A 17,744-nucleotide genomic window follows, 5' to 3' on the forward strand; every position below is an offset into this window, starting at 1 on the left:
ACACAGTATATAAAGTTATTTGTTACTTTATAAAGTTATTAACCTAAGAAAAATAGCCGGAAACAAATTACACTGTTTATGAAATAATAATCACCCTTAGTAAATTCAAAATAATAAGTTATGTAAAAGAATATATAATTTAATTTTTTTTTTTGAACGGCAAAAATTTTATATATAAAGAAAAGAGCCAGGGGGCTGGAAAGTATACAGGGAAAAAAACAGATCTAACAAAATTACGTTTACAATTTCATTGTATATGTAAAACTTGTCCTATCAAATTATTATCGTTTGATTTAATTCATAGCTCAAAATTAAAGAATAAACATAAGTTAATACTCCTCTATATTTAACACAAATCCCAATCATTCCATGCAGAGTGCAATCTCCACTCAGTAACCAAATAAATCCATTGTTGTCTGCCCCTTTCTAACAATGGGCCCCACCAACAGCTTTCTTCCAACCATATTCTGCCACGTGTCACACACCACCAACGGCTTTTTCACCTCCCTGAGCCGCCTTCCTCTCCGTACCACCTATCATCACTTCCCTCCTCGTACCTTTTCGGGCACCTATCCCCTGCCACACCACCACACAATTATAGTGTGGACCCTCAACCCTAGCTCTTCCAATATTCAGCAGATTCTGCATATATTTTGAATCGGATTTCCCATGTTCGCTAAATCTACGAAGGAGATTAAAATTTGGTTAAAAGGTAAAGGGACCCACTGCTGACGTGGCGATTAGTGAGTGGTGAGAAGGAGGAGATTGGAGATCACAATTTTATGGGGATCGGTAAGAAGAGGTGTGAGGTCGGCGGGAGGTCAGAATAGTGACATTGGTTGAGTCACGCGGTTAGAATTATTTGACGCCTGATGTTCAAGGACCACGATTTTTGTGTGTTATTTTTGTTAAGTTATCGTTAAAAAACCATAACTAGATTGAGTTTAATGGATATAATAAAAATTAAATTGAGCTTTGAGTATATAGACTCACATAGACTATATATGTAATTCGTTTGGTTTTAGACTTGTGGTCTACTTTTCTAATATAGTTCGATTGTGAGGATGGCACTTTAGTATTTTAGGTGTTAAAAAAGTTTCTAGTTTTTTCTCAAAATTGTATAAAATAAACAAAAATACAAAAATGATTTATGTGATATATATATTTTTTTCAGGTTTTGGTCTAAGTCATCATTTTTTTTTGAACTACGTTGTGGAATTAATTATTGTTAAACTTGAAAAAGACTAATTTGTCATTTTAATTTTTTTTTTAAATATCTTTTTCTTTTATTAAAATATTAATGCTCAAACAAATAAAGAGATGCCTCTCTCTCTCTCTCTCCATATATATATATATATATATATATATATATATATATATATATATATATATATATATATATATATATATATATATATATATATATATATATATATATATATATATATATATATATATATATATATATATATAGGGAGATGATCAAATGAGAACACTTAAAAGGTTAAAAACGTGAAAATAATTCTACACCAATCATTTTATAAGGGTATATTAGTAACTTTATATAAATATTAATTAATGATTTCCTAAAATCTAGGGATAATGATTTTAATTACCTAAAAAAATAATATTTCCTTTTAGTTAATGAAATATATAAATATATTTTTTTAATGATTTTTCCCAAAAATAATTTATAACCGTTTCAAAAAAATTACCTAAAAAAAGTTAATATTTCTTTTTATTTTAAATCTGAAAAGAAAATCTTAAAAAAAAAAATTTATTTTCTACTATTTCATGTTTTTGTTTTTCAAAAAAAAATGAATAGAAATCTAATCCCAAAAAATTCAATGCATTTTTCATCAGTTGAAAATAAAAATAGTGTAAAAATTATCATTTCTTCATAAAATGAATACCTTTAATCATAAATAAATACACATTCTATCATATAACGAATACATCTAATCATAAATAAATACAGTCCTTCACATTAATACTACTATTAATAAATGAATACAATCATTCACACATAACTACAATGTTATTCATAAATGAATACACGTGTTATTCAAAAATAAATACAACCATTCATGCACCCCCCCTTCATGATCCGTTTTTTATTGTCGATCGACTACAGCAACATCAAGAGTGAATCGGTACTGTTGAGTTTATCGTAGCCCAAGGTGGATTGAAGGCTTCCTTCCCGTCACTCCCTTTACTGTCGCTGCCAAATCAAACAAGAAGAAAAAAAAAGAAGGAACTCTTACCTGTTGAATAAAATACATTTCTATTCCTTCCAAGTTGTTGAAGATGTTCATTCATCATTTGTCATTACAATCATTTAGGTCATCCGTATTTACTCGACCCATCTAAAAGAAATTAAAGAAATTTTTTGTATTATTTTCAACAAAGTGCTTAACTCATTAACCACATACACTTTTGATCAAAAATTAATAAAGAACAATTATAATCATCGAAAAGAAATAAATCTATATTAAAAAACAAACAAAAAAACAAATATGCACAGATGAATAAATCACATTCCAAACGCCTCTTATAGACTTAAGAAGTAAACCTCCTTAACGATTAAACTCAAAAAATATTGCATTCTTCAGCTTCTTCCTATTCATTTCAAGCAACAAAAACAACACCAAAATCTATTGATTAAGCTCATCCATTTCTATTAAAAAGCAAAACCAAAAACCCACATCAAACTCCACAAATTTCAGTCAAAACAGAAGATAAAAAAGGGAATCAAACAAACACCCACAAGAACAAAAAAAAAAGAGGAGCCCTTACCTGTTGTTGAATCGGTGCAGCCCTTCTCGATCACCAAACAACCAAATGTCAAAGCTTTGTCATCGGAAACCAATTGCAACACGAACAAGGAGAATTCCCATCGATTTCCCGTAGATTCCTTCACTTCTTGAATGCATTTCACTTGTATGTAAAGAAACAGTAGGAACACAAACTATTTTTGACAACCAGGTCCGCAGTCGGCTCCTTTCCCTGCCCTAATACCACCGTATCTGTAACACCCAAAGTTTTGAAGACCAAGAAAGGAAAGAAAACCTTAATGTTAAGGGACGGCTCTACGAGTCCAAGGAGGAACTCGGCGAGTCAGAGCGGGATCCGGGTCGAGGAGTAAGTGACCGACTCGGCGAGTCGGCCAAGGTGACTCGGCGAGTCTGGTCTGTGCGTGGAAAACCCTAAATTCGGGACTTGGAGCCTATATAAACGTCTTAATCTTCTTCCTAGGGTTCCTTACTGCCTCTTTAGCCCTGGATACCAAACCCTAGCCGCCATATCCCCTATTTGAGCCATTTGTTGCCTTGGAAGGTGCATTAAAGCTTGGAGAAGGAAGAAGGAGCCTGGAGGAGCATGAAGGGACTTTAGATCTGGAATTGTGAGTTCATTCTAAGCATTTGGAGCTCGGGAAGCTAGTAGAGCAGGAGTTCAGTGAGTGGTCGAGCAGCAGCTAGTGGGATCATCAGCCAGTTCAGCCAGTGCAAGTGAGTTTCCCTTTGTATGAATGGGTCTACGGCCACAATGCCGACCCATGTAGTTATGAGTAGAAGACCCGGGGGTTAGCTCTAGGCACAATATGCTAGTATGATATTCGGGACGAGGTCCAATGATAGAGGGCGGGTGCCCAAGGAATGGTTTATGTGATAGTTTATACTTGTTGTCTGTGTGATACTTGTATGTGCCTGGTAGAGAGGTGAGTGTGGGCAAGGTCCCGTATCTCACCAATAGCAGAGTGTGGATGGTGTTCCACATCTCAGTAGCAGCAGAGCAGGGGCGGGGCCCAAGTTAGGAGAGGAGTGAGTGTGGGTTGGGCCCGTATCTCACTACCAGTAGGAGCATGGACGGGGTTCCATGACTCATCAGTAGCAGGTCAGGGGCGGGGCCCAGAGATAGGCGAGGCCTTAGGACAAGATCCATTAGTACGTGTTTAGCTTATGTGATATGTTTATTTGCTATTCTATGTTAGTGGGCGAGGCCCTGTGACAGACGAGGCCTAAGTGAAACAGATCTGTATCCGAGCGGGGCTCGAAGCCAAGCGGGGCCTGGAGCGGCGGGGCCGTTGTAGCGGGCGAGGCCCGGGGTAGGGGCGAGGCCCAGGATAGCGGGCGTGGCCCAGTATGTGCAGTCTGTGGTTATGCATGGCATGTGGTAGGGTGGGGAACTCACTAAGATTCGTGCTTACGGTTTTCAGTTTTGGTTTCAGGTATTTCCGATAGCGGAGGAAAGAGCTCGGGGTGATCGCATGGAACACACCATATCTTAGACAGCCTGGGATGTAGTACTTTGACAATGAACATGTGTTTTGAAAACAATTACTTTGATTATGCTTTGAATCGACGATTTTACTTTAAGTAATATTTTATTAAAAGAAATTTTTAGTCTTGAATTTTGGGACGTTACAAGTTGGTATCAAAGCCTTGGTTTGAGGGATTCGGACATGCTCTCGGGTGTGTCTGAACTCAAATCGAGGAATTGGTATAGAAGTTTTCAAAACGAAAAGACAGTTTTGTAAAAGGAGAGTTTGGGAAAGAAAACAGTTTTAGAAAAGCAAAAATAATTCAGAAAGAAAAGAACTTTGAAAAGAGAAAAAGGGGTGTGGTGCATGCAATAAGCCGAGCTCAAGTAAGTACCCCAAAATACCCATACAAGTTATGATTATATTATCAGTTAGTAGAACAGCATGCTAGAATAGGACTAAGGATCTAGGGATGATGCCTTATGTGCCTGTTATTTGTGCTTTTGAGCTGCATTATAGTGCTGATTAGACAGTAGTAGGGTAGCATGTTTAGGTTATGCCTGAGTTTATGAGTTTGTGTTGCATGCCAGTTCAGATTCTTGCTATGTGGATATGATTGCTTGAGTATGTTATGGTTAGATTTTCCCTTGTCTGAATGCTACTTGCTTTGTGCATTGTGGGATTCTGAGTGATGGGAGTTAGCCATTAGGTGGATGCAACATGCCACATGTGATCAGGGTCGAATAATCTCAGAGTGTTGGATTTGGTCCTATTGCGCAGCTCTTGTTTGAGTCCAACCGTTGTAGGAACGATTCTTTTACTTGAAGGATTATCTGAGCCTCGTCACATGTGACGGTATCCAGGTGATGGCTAGCTGGCGTCACAAGGAGACCTTCAGCAGCTGAGGACTGGTTTGAGTCGAGTCAAAGGTTTCCCAAGGGTAAGCCTAGGATGAGATAGTGCTGGGAGCAGTAGTAGTGGTTAAGGGACCTGGTGGAGTCAAAGCAATTCCTGAGGAAAGTACGGATAGATGTGGAAGGTAGTATGGGCCCGTACTACTGAAAGCAGAGGATCCGTACTCGATTCGGGAAAGGCCGAGACAAGACCGGGAACCTGGTAGGGTGTGTTTGATCTCGAATCAGTGATGAGTATTCTGATAGTGGTTGTGGTATATTTTCAGCATGGTGACGTTGCGAGAGAGACCAGCGGGCAGATCAGGCACCGGAGAGGGATCGAGCTTAGGTTCAGGGGCCGAGCAGCTCGAGGAGCGGATGAGAGAGTTGATATCAGCTGAGGTTACGTGCAGTATTCTAGATCAGACTCCTGTGATCTTTGGCACGGTCAAGGAGGGTATACTGGAGATCTTGGATGAGAGGCTGGGAGCCTTCCGTACCGAGATGATGGCTTTGTTGGGAGCGCGTACCTTGACATTTCGAGAGTTCAGGGCTTGCGGGGCACCAGATTATCATGGGGCTAAGGACCCCATTGCTAGCAGCAGATGGTTGGCTGATGTTGCCAACGATTTTCGTACGAGCAAGTGTCCCGAGGGGGACAAGGTTAGACTCGCCTCCTGTCTTCTGAAGGACAGAGCGAGGGATTGGTGGGAGGAGATTGGTCATGCTTTGGGGGATGATGTCGCGTTGGACGCGATGACTTGGAGCGATTTCTCGGCCAGGTTCAGGGCGGAGTTTTCGCCGATTATTGAGATGCAACAGCTGGCACGAGAGTTTCAGGATTTGACGCAGACTACTGAGACTGTGGCGGAGATCACCGCCAAGTTCAGGGAGAGGGCTCTTCTTGTACCGCAGTATGTCGTGGATGAGGAGATGAAGAAGGCTCGGTACCATGAGATGTTGAGGGATGACATCAGGGAGTTTGTAAGCAGATCAAGCTGTAAGACACTGGAAGATATGATTTCTCGGGCTAGAGAAATGGAAATTGATTTGGAGCAAATCCGGAAGAGGAAGCTGGATGAGGTTCAGGTAGCTGCGGGTTCGGGCAAAAGGCCCAAGGGATCGGATTCGAGATCGAGGGATCATCAGGACCGCAGTCGGTGCGGAAAGTGTGGCAGGGCGCACGGGGGCGCATGCAGGAGTGGTAGCGGTGGTGAGTCTGGCTGTTTCAAGTGCGGTCGGACTGGTCATTTCAGCAGGGATTGTACTGTTACCGCCGCGCAGGGATCAGACTTGATATGTTTTCACTGCAACCAGCGGGGCCACAAGAAGGCCCGGTGTCCCAGTTTGTTTTCGGCAGGACGGGTGATGGCACCCGCCCCTGCAACTTTGAGGATCACGGATGGCCGTCATGGCCGGGTAGAGGCACCTGCGGCAGGGAGCAGAGCTTTTCAGATGACAACCTTGGAGACGCGAGCAACGTTGGACGTTGTAGGTATGCAATTTCCCATTTTCAGTTCTTTTATTTGTGCATGATTTTATTGTTATGGTTCTGCATCATTATCGGTAAAAGTATTTTATTTTGAGTGGTTGATTGTGATCGAGTTATATGCCATCTGCATACCTCGGATATTTGTATGGTAGTTAGGGGATGTGCTCTATTGGAGAAGGTTTCGGAGGATGCAGTAACTATAGCATGCTTGGGAGGGATTTGGTACGTCTCGCTAGTTCAGAGTTGTATAGTGTTAAGAGATGGATTGGTTAAATCCCTAGCTATGGTAAGCTTGGATTCCTCAGCAGATTGGTTATGGAATGGTAGCAAGGATTGGGATTTCTTTTTGAGTATTGAGTACCCAGGGGTAAGTAGGGTCGAAGTGGGGGAGAATCCTCCGAGTGTTCAAAGGTAGGAGCACGCAGACCCAGAATGAGTGCGCGACCTACGAGAAGGAAAAGAAGTAGTTCAGCTTTGGATGGATTGAGGATTTCAGGATTTGGAGTTTGAGAAACTCCCCATCAGTTTGTGCGTGTGATGGTAATGGTTAGTGCGTAGTTGGAAATTCAGGTCGTGGATCGCCATAAGGACTCGAGGGAGTCGGGGTGAGGATCTTGAGAGCTGATGGCACATGGGTGCCTTTGTTTTAGTAGTCAGTGATAGGAGATGATGTAAGACTACGGGGCAGCCGTAGCATTCACTAGCAGTCAGTGGTGGAAGTGTTGTAAGACTATGGGGTAGCCGTAGCATTCACTATCAGTCAGCAATGGATGGTGATTTAAGACTATGGGTAAGCCGTAACATTCCTTAGTAGTTTCGTTAGCGGAGTTGGGGCGAGGCCCTTATCTCCTAGTGATCAGGTAGGGATCAGGAATGGGTAGTGGATGAGAATAATAGGGAGTTGCCTGTATAGCCCTAGAGAGGTGAGACCTTGGGAGGGGCCGCTCCAGGATATAGTTGGGTGAGACCCGTGGGCGAGGCCCGTATGAGATTAGCAGTATAGGTGAGACCTGGGAGCAGGGTTGCTTAGTAGTATGGTTGGGTGAGACCCGTGGGCGAGGCCCGAGCGAGAGTGGTTAGACTAGTGCGACTAGGAGGTTAGAGGCGGGTGGGACCCGTGGGCGAGGCCCGTGAGTTTTAGCAGCACAGGTGGGACCTGTTAAGGACCTTAGTGTCAAGATAGGGGATCGAGGATCCCAGGATTGTAGCACCTGAATGGAATGATAGATTGAGCAGTATGGGTGGTCTCAGTTCGTCCGAATTCAGAAGAGGAGCAGAAGAATTGCCAGTCAGTGGTAGTGCGAGTTTGCAGCGTATGGTGGAATTCAGTTAGTTGATCGTGAGGTGCTCGGCACCAAACCATAGTAGAAAGAAATGCCTAGCGGATACTGGCGATAATGACCCGTACTGGTAGTAGCGGAAGTAATAGAATTGGTGAAGATAGGGTCTTCACAGTGGCAGAGGAAATAGTTGGTTATGGAGCATTGCCTTGGGGAGGCAAAGAAATCGCGCAAAGGAGAAGAAGGGGTGAACCCCTATAGGTTCAGTGTAGTACTCGGTGAGTACCAGACGGATTATCGGATGAGTAAGTTGTGTTTCCAGAATGTTCAAGGTCAGGGTTAACCCGAGATGATTATCCGCGAGGTTTGATGCTAGCCTAAACGATCGGGCGGAAGACCAACGAAGGAACGCAGCTGGTGTTGGAATAATTGGTTGGGTATTGCAGGCAGATCGCAGGCGGTGGGCCATAGCAAACTTCGAGGATGAAGTTTAGTTTAAGTGGGGGAGAGTTGTAACACCCAAAGTTTTGAAGACCAAGAAAGGAAAGAAAACCTTAATGTTAAGGGACGGCTCGGCGAGTCCAAGGAGGAACTCGGCGAGTCAGAGCGGGATCCGGGTCAAGGAGTAAGTGACCGACTCGGCGAGTCGGCCAAGGTGACTCGACGAGTCTGGTCTGTGTGTGGAAAACCCTAAATTCGGGACTTGGAGCCTATATAAACGTCTTAATCTTCTTCCTAGGGTTCCTTACTGCCTCTTTAGCCCTGTATACCAAACCCTAGCTGTCATATCCCCTATTTGAGCCATTTGTTGCCTTGGAAGGTGCATTAAAGCTTGGAGAAGGAAGAAGGAGCTTGGAGGAGCAAGAAGGGACTTTAGATCTGGAATTGTGAGTTCATTCTGAGCATTTGGAGCTCGGGAAGCTAGTAGAGCAGGAGTTCAGTGAGTGGTCGGGCAACAGCTAGTGGGATCATCAGCCAGTGCAGGTGAGTTTCCTTTTGTATGAATGGGTCTACGGCCACAATGCCGGCCCATGTAGTTATGAGTAGAAGACCCGGGGGTTAGCTCTAGGCACAGTATGCTAGTATGATATTCGGGACGAGGTCCAATGATAGAGGGCGGGTGCCCAAGGAATGGTTTATGTGATAGTTTATACTTGTTGTCTGTGTGATACTTGTATGTGCCTGGTAGAGAGGTGAGTGTGGGCGAGGTCCCGTATCTCACCAATAGCAGAGTGTGGATGGTGTTCCACATCTCAGTAGCAGCAGAGCAGGGGCGAGGCCCAAGTAAGGAGAGGAGTGAGTGTGGGCTGGGCCCGTATCTCACTACCAGTAGGAGCATGGACGGGGTTCCGTGACTCATCAGTAGCAGGTCAGGGGTGGGGCCCAGAGATAGGCGAGGCCTTAGGACAAGATCCGTTAGTATGTGTTTAGCTTATGTGATATGTTTATGTGCTATTCTATGTTAGTGGGCGAGGCCCTGTGACAGGCGAGGCCTAAGTGAAACAGATCTGTATCCGAGCGGGGCTCAAAGCCAGGCGGGGCCTGGAGCGGCGGGGCCGTTGTAGCGGGCGAGGCCCGGGGTAGGAGCGAGGCCTAGGATAGCGGGCGTGGCCCAGTATGTGCAGTCTGTGGTTATGCATGGCATGTGGTAGGGTGGGGAACTCACAAAACTTCATGCTTACAGTTTTCAGTTTTGGTTTCAGGTATTTCCGGTAGCGGAGGAAAGAGCTCGGGGTGATCGCATGGCACACACCATATCTTAGACATCCTGGGATGTAGTACTCTGACAATGAACATGTGTTTTGAAAACAATTACTTTGATTATGCTTTGAATCGACGATTTGACTTTAAGTAATATTTTATTAAAAGAAATTCTTAGTCTTGAATTTTGGGACGTTACAGTATCGCCACCCCTGCTACATTCTCCTCATTCTCGATCTCTCTTTCAGTCACACCCATTCTTTCCCGCATCTTCTAATTCTGTCTAATAACCTACTACATCTAATTTCTCTCAAGATCTGTCGTGCTCACCCCCATGATCGGCACACATTGAATATGCGTGTGTGTGTGTGTCTCGTTGATTCCCGATCGACCAAACCCACAATAGTCTGATCATGTTTAATTTGACTAATTTCTGCTCCTTCTGTTGCTTCCATCCTTCTCCTTTTCTTTAACTGAACCGAGAATCGGTGGTCTTTTTTCCCCTCCTCTTCGCGATCAATCTGCCACCACTGAACCCTCCTTCTTTCCCTCTGTGGTTCTTCATTCGCTGCCAAGAATAACCACCAGGAAGGTCTGATTTAGACGGATCCATTGAGACTGACGTACAGATGAGAGAGGCTTGCCCTAGGTATAGAGAGAAAGATGAAGTCGAAAATGGGGGAGTGAATGATGAAGTCGTAGGTTTATATAGAGAGAGATTGAGAGATTTTAGGAGTTGTTTAAAATAAGGGAATGATTAATTACCATGATACCCTTTTCTTATTTTTTAATTCAAATTAATTGAATTTTAACATTTTAATAATAACAAAATTTCTATTTAATTATAGCCTTAGATCTAAGATAATAGATAGATGAGATATGTTCTCGCGTTCTCAACCTTTTAGGCGTTCTCATTTGATCCTACTCCTATATATATATATATATATATATATATATATATATATATATATATATATATATATATATATATATATATATATATATATATATATCCACCAAATCAAAAAGCATCCTCCAAAGTAGACCATAATTGTTCTTCTAGCACTTACACTTGAAGACATAACTACCATCATTCAACTCACACTCTGTTAATTGTTTCATCTTCGGTAGAACAATTATTTACTAAGTATTTAATCTAGAAGTCGATTATATTCATCATGGAAGAAAAGTATGGTTTCCATTCCATGTCCGTTTACACTGTGAATTAAAGGGTGACGCTGATTGAAAGGCATTCCTCTTTAAGGGTGAAAATTTGAAAATTTTGAGCCTCTTTAAATCCATTAAGAGGTATATGTGATTAGAAGAATGTTTTTGTCAATGAATTTGTTATGTAAAAGCTTCAATTTTGCTTCATTTCTTGTACGTATGTCTTCTTATCTATATAGATAAAGTGTTCATAATGTGGAGGTAAAAAAGATGATGAACATGGAAGACCTCTTTGTGTACTTTCATATGTATCCCAACAACAAGAAGAAAATGATGGTGGTAATTGAGGCAAGGAGTGGTGGTGTCAGGGTGGAGGTTCTTTTTCTCAATTGCCCGCATCATCTTTTAAATCATTCACAAACTACCCCTTTTTATCTGAAACCTAATCTTAGTCTTAATCGACTTCTGATATGAACCAAAATTTAAAATTGAGCTGAATCGATTCCTTATCTGAAACCTATGCCTAAAATTGACCTGAATCATATGCCAACGCAAACTACCCCATTATCCATTGTAAAACCCCATCCGGGGAAGATGTATCTGTTGGGTTTTTATTCAAAAATAAAATCCGGTTTCACAACCGGTAAAAAATGGTAACGGAAGCTTTAAAATTATTGAGTAAAATTAAATCTATTTTACCCACCAATGATCATTTTGCAATAGTTAGAAAGATTAAAATAACCATAGAAGAGAAAGCATAACAACCTTTGAAGACTTTGATATTGACGGGAGGTTGAAAATTGATGAAGATGGCATTAAGCTCTAAACTAAGAGCTCTCTAGAAGTATCCACCAAGCAAGAGTAGAACCATCAAAATATATTAGTATAACAGTTGTAATTAGTTGTTTATAAGCATTAGAAATATATTTCAAATAAATATTCTAAGGTGAAGCAACTAACGGACTTTGTCTAACATCAAAATGCTAGAGAATGGAGGAAAAGAGAGGCCTTGTACTTCCGAAATATGGCAGCCCCATAGAGGGCAAATTGCTCTTGGTTTTAGGCTCCAAAGAAGAACAAAAAATGCTTGCAATAACTAGTTTCTAATGCCTTCATACCTTAGCTTTTACGCAAGACAAAAGCTAATAAAGCACCTTACGTAAAGCAAGTCAGAGCATGCATGTAGAATAAACTAATCAAAAGGCCATGCAAGCCTTGTCTCTTCTTATTTTCGACCCTACGGTTAATGGATGGAACCAAAGGATGCTCCATTATGTTATGACTAGTTTATATATATATATATATATATATATATATATATATATATATATATATATATATATATATATATACCAACTTTATATAAAAGGCTACCATTTACATAAAGTGATTCTAATATTGTATAACATATAACTAATCATTTATATATATATATATATATATATATATATATATATAACTCTAGCTAGTTTATTAAGATATAATTATATATAACTTATAAATAATCATACTTTATGAATTCCTAATTAGCAAAATATTATTTCCATGAAATAATAATTTTCCAATAAAATACAAGTGTTGATATATTTATTAATAATCAAATTATACTAATAAATACTCAAATTATACTAATAAATAATCAATTGATGGTAACTTGCTATAAGGTGCGACCATATATGATCATATGTTGTTAGCAATATCATTCTATAATGACTTTTGGACATACTAGATCTTTCAATCTCCCAGTTGCACAAGACTCATTTGAGTATTTATTAGTATAATTTGATTATTAATAAATATATCAACATCTAGTTCCCAAAAGATCTAAGCTTCAATTGATGTATTAAGGTAAGTTTTTCACTTATCCCTTTGTTGTAGACATCTTGTTGAACATGAGCCTTGGATTTCAATCAATCTCATTTGTAATTCAACTTTGGGTAACGCACGTTAGATGTCAAACTCTCAACAAATAAGAGGAAGAAATCTCATCTTGACTACATAAGCCTCTTGCATAGTTCACACCATACCTGAAAGTGGAATTTCTAATTACCCGGTTAAGGATCAATATTTGACCATATCAAAACACAGTACTCTCTATACTTAAGTCCCAGTATGTATCTCAGGTGTTAAGGATACAAAGGTAGTACCTTTTAATCAAGTGTCACTCACGACTGCAATCTATGAGTTGATGTTGATGTAGGTCCGTTCAGTACTATTTCTCTAACAAGTACCTATGGAACTTAGTTACAATAACTTGCCTACTTTCATCCAGTGAGAGTCAACCAATCCATTTAGTCTTACTTCATAATTGCTCCCACAATCATAATCGAATATGAACCTTTAGAATAATAAGATTATTCATTTTAATATAAAACACAACAAGTATTGATGTAATGATCATATCCCAGTATATCCAAACATTATTTAATAGTTGTTGTTACAATGTTCCAATATCTAAATACTAAATTTAAATCAAAATCCCATTTCTAGAATAATGAAGTCCTATAGCTGAAGTGTGACTAGTCATACTTAGCTCAAAGATGGACTTTATTAATGGTTCTGACTAAATTTAATTTGTATGAATTCTGTAAATACAATCATCTCCATATTTGACATTACTCTAGGTATAGTTTATATCTTGGAGAATATAATCGGTGCTCTTATGTGACATAGAGTTTCTTAGCTTGTTTAAGTATACTCTATTACTCACAAAAGATTTCTAAGTTATTCCAGAATGGAAGGATTCAACCTAGTTTTTCAAGGATCTAGTTCATCCGATTATATTTGATTTCAACTTCTGAAAAGCAGTGTATTCTTATTTAGTAGATTGTGCTATTTTTGTTTTGGACCTCATTCCAAATAAACTTACTTTTCATTCCATAATGAAGTCATAGTCCAATTATAATTCATGATTATCTATATTTATCTAGAAATCAAAATCATATGTAGTTCTTTACATTAAGATTTTGTTCTAAACTAATTATCTTATATACATTCTCTTAGTTCTTCTTAAGTAATCTTAGAATGTTCTCACAGTCCTCTAATGACTTAACCATGTATTCAATTTTGTATCTCATGATATGACTTAAATAATGGATTCATTTGCTAAGAAAACAAAATATAAATCATTTCATCTAGCTCAACCTATGTGCTAGGTCCTTTGAGATAAACTCAAAAGGAGTCATGTAACAACGCAAAGAATCATTCAAAGGAATCTTGTATCTTGGCCTCATTCAAGATATTGTCAATTCATGCAAAAATAATTTTAAAATTTTTAACATTCATCTTTATCTATCTCTTATTGGTCTTACATTCCAAGAATGTATCTCGTCATTCCTAAATCTTTCCTTTTTAGAAATACTTTCCGAGTCAAGGTTAAACGACCTTGCATAGTCGGAATGTCATTTCAAATGATTAAGTATATATCTTTCATACAAGATTAGGAATATCACTATGTTCCCACTAGTTCTTTGTAAACACATACACGTTATTTTCATTTTGATATAAAAGCATACCTTGTATCTTTATATTAAAGTACCTATTCCAACCTTGAGATGTTTGCTTTATATCCATAAGTGGATATTAAGCCTTACACATTTGGTTAGGATAACATAGATTAAGAAAACCTCCAGGCTAAGCTATATAGATATCTTCTTGTAGATATATATATATATATATATATATATATATATATATATATATATATATATTAAGAAAAGTGGTCTTTCTTGAAATCTATTTGTTATGTCTCATAGTAAGAATATGAAGTTATAGTAAATAATATCCGTGTTGATCTAATCATAGCTACTTGTGAAAAGGTTTGATCATAGTCAATGACATGAGTATGATAAGGACCATAGTCAATGACATGAGTATGAGGAAATCCTTATATAACAAGTATTACTAAATGTGTATATATTCTTTCTAGAAGAATCTTTTACTCCATGTAGCCTTGCTATAGAGATGAAGATTCATCAAGTCCATACTTGATTATTAAGCATAGATTACATCTCAATGTTCATGACTCTAAGTCATTTGCAGATTCAATATCTAATATAACATTTTTGATAAGTGATGGTTTAACTAGAAACCATCAAGAACTCATTAATGAGAGATTCCACATTTCTCAAGTCGTAGATGATTTCTACCATTATTGTGAACAATTTGTGTTTATGAATAACTATTATCATGTTCAACAATTCCTTGTTGAAACTAGTGCTAACAATTGTTACATCCGGCTATGGTTCTTGACCTGCTTCAAGTTCCATGTGTCTCCCACTTACTTTGTTATTAAAAGCTTGATTTCTGCTAACTCAACTTTCATAGGAATAAAGTAACTTATTCTTGGTGGGTTTGTATATAATAATCTAAATGCCCTTTTAGAATATTCTACAATTATGTAATTAGTTGGTGTTTATATTCTAGATACAATTAATAGTGATTGATGTATAACCCCAAAAAGGTTAAAGGAGGATATTTCTACCAATTAGAAAGTAAATCATACCAAGTAATATTTAATTCATCCTTTATTGTCATTAAGGACTTAGATGGTTCTAACCGGTTAATTCTAGATACTATTAATAGTGATTGATGTATAACCCCAAAAAGGTTAAAGGAGGATATTTCTACCAATTAGAAAGTAAATCATACCAAGTAAGATTTAATTCATCCTTTATTGTCATTAAGGTCTTAGATGGTTCTAACCGGTTTGTATCTCAACCTTTAACAAAGATTCCACAATTATGTTTTACCATGTAAAATATAATTAAAACTACTATAGTCGTTAATAAAGTTGATTTGGTATATTTTGCTTAATCTCATACATCATTAGAAAGGAAGTCATACACCAAAGTGTATAGTTCCTTAATAATTATTTTCTCTACACTTTAGTGAAAATATTATTAGGAATCTTTTATATATATAAATAAGATTCACATATGTCAAATAAATTACATTATTTGCCTTCAAAGATCATTTTTCTTGAAGTTGGAATATGTGTATTTCATTTATATATAATAAAGATAACAATGTCATAGATAAATTTGATTTAAAACAAGTTTAAGTCAAAAGTTCATTCATATAAAACTTAATTATATTTATAAAATGTTGATATTTACTTTGTAATTCTATTAAGAGATATAGTCTCGGTAATAGATGTCAATCATTTCAGAATATGAGTATTATCGTTATGAAAAACGATCTAGTAAATAATAAAAATTAAAATAAATAACCGACACATAAATATTTAGACATGCTAAATTTAAAACATACATTTTTCCAAAACAACCATTGTTTTTATATTACAAGCAATTTATGTTCTAAGCATAAATAATTTACTAAACTTCGAGAGTGTCATTCCAACTTGTTTGTGCTTAGCTAGTTACTCTTCTGTAAATATCTGCAATCAAGTTACAAATATTATATTAACATTTAAATACCAAGTACTTAAGTGTTACACGTAAAGTATGGGTTCTATCCAGTTGATACGTTGAAGTACTAGTCTCTTCCAGACTTTCTTTCTAGATTAGAGGAGCAGTTCCTCTACCAGTGTTCAGTTTCTTCACAAAAGAAACAAGATCCATCTATGTGGGCCTTCTTGGATTTCTTGGACTTAAAGGTGCTTAGTCCATAAAACATGGGCTTCTGAGATCACACAAGGAGACTCTTTTAGCCTTGCACTATTCCAACAAACTATCACTATACTTATTGGAAAATTGCTTAACCGTTTATATTATCACACACACACACGCACACACACACACACACACATATATATATATATATATATATATATATATATATATATATATATATATATATATATATATATTATACAAAACTTCCTAAAAGTCATGAGTAATTGTTCCTAGTATGATGTTAGTAGCATCTTGAGCATCACAGTGATGCCTTTACTAGGTAACATATTTAGGTATATTACTCAAAGAAATTTGTTTAGGATTAGGGCCTTTAAGTGTATACAATTTCACATCTATCACAAGATTGTATCTTAAGACATGAACCCATTCATTGAAGTTGTATCTATTGAATGTTATTGTTTCATTAAGTCGTTTAAAGAGAAATGGCATTTCATGGTTATGAGAGTGGATTATATATCTACAAAATTTTAACAAAATTCATTTAGTATTTTTAATATTTAATCTTTAATAATTAAAACCATTTTAGTTTCTAAAAACACTAATTATCAAAGTCTAGGATCCAAGTTGCAAAACAAATAAATGGTCAGGTCTCCTCTATACCATTCATCTGAATTCAGCTCGGCAGATATCGATTATCAATTATATATTACTATATAATTCCTAGATTTACGGGATCTCTAATAACAAATTTAATTAGACATGTTTGATCCCATCTATGCCTCGGAACTCACTTACTTAGGTGACCTTTATCACAAAAGATTTATGATCAAATCATCTAATTTGAAAAACTTATGTAATCGGCCTATAAATTAGTTATTGAAATGGCAAAAACACCTCCACCATAAAAAGATAACACTAAGAGGTTAGGTATCATTTATCCCACTAGTGCATACAAGAGACGTGCGAGTGTTCCTCAAAAAAGATTGCATAGATTTGAGGTTTGTAAGGGGTCTTTGATGTTTTATAATTCTAGTTTAAAAAATATGTTATATCATGGTTATTGCATGCATTCAATAAACCATGGTATACCTTTTAAAAAATTCTTATTTCATGTAAAATCACATTTTAACAATGTTCTATATATAAAACTCAATTTTATATAATTGATGCGATCAAAGTGTTAAATTAATAGCTAGTATTAAGTTATATCGTTTGAGCGCTTTAGAACATTTGAAAACCTTTTAATAAAAATTTATTTTACATAAAAAGGCTTAGAGTTTGGTAAGTTTATAAATCTCTATCTTAAACTTATATGTGCATAAACCAAGCCATAAACTAGTAATATTTTTGTTA

The sequence above is a fragment of the Lactuca sativa genome, chromosome 9 (assembly GCF_002870075.4).
Source record: "Lactuca sativa cultivar Salinas chromosome 9, Lsat_Salinas_v11, whole genome shotgun sequence".
Lineage (NCBI taxonomy): Eukaryota > Viridiplantae > Streptophyta > Magnoliopsida > Asterales > Asteraceae > Lactuca > Lactuca sativa.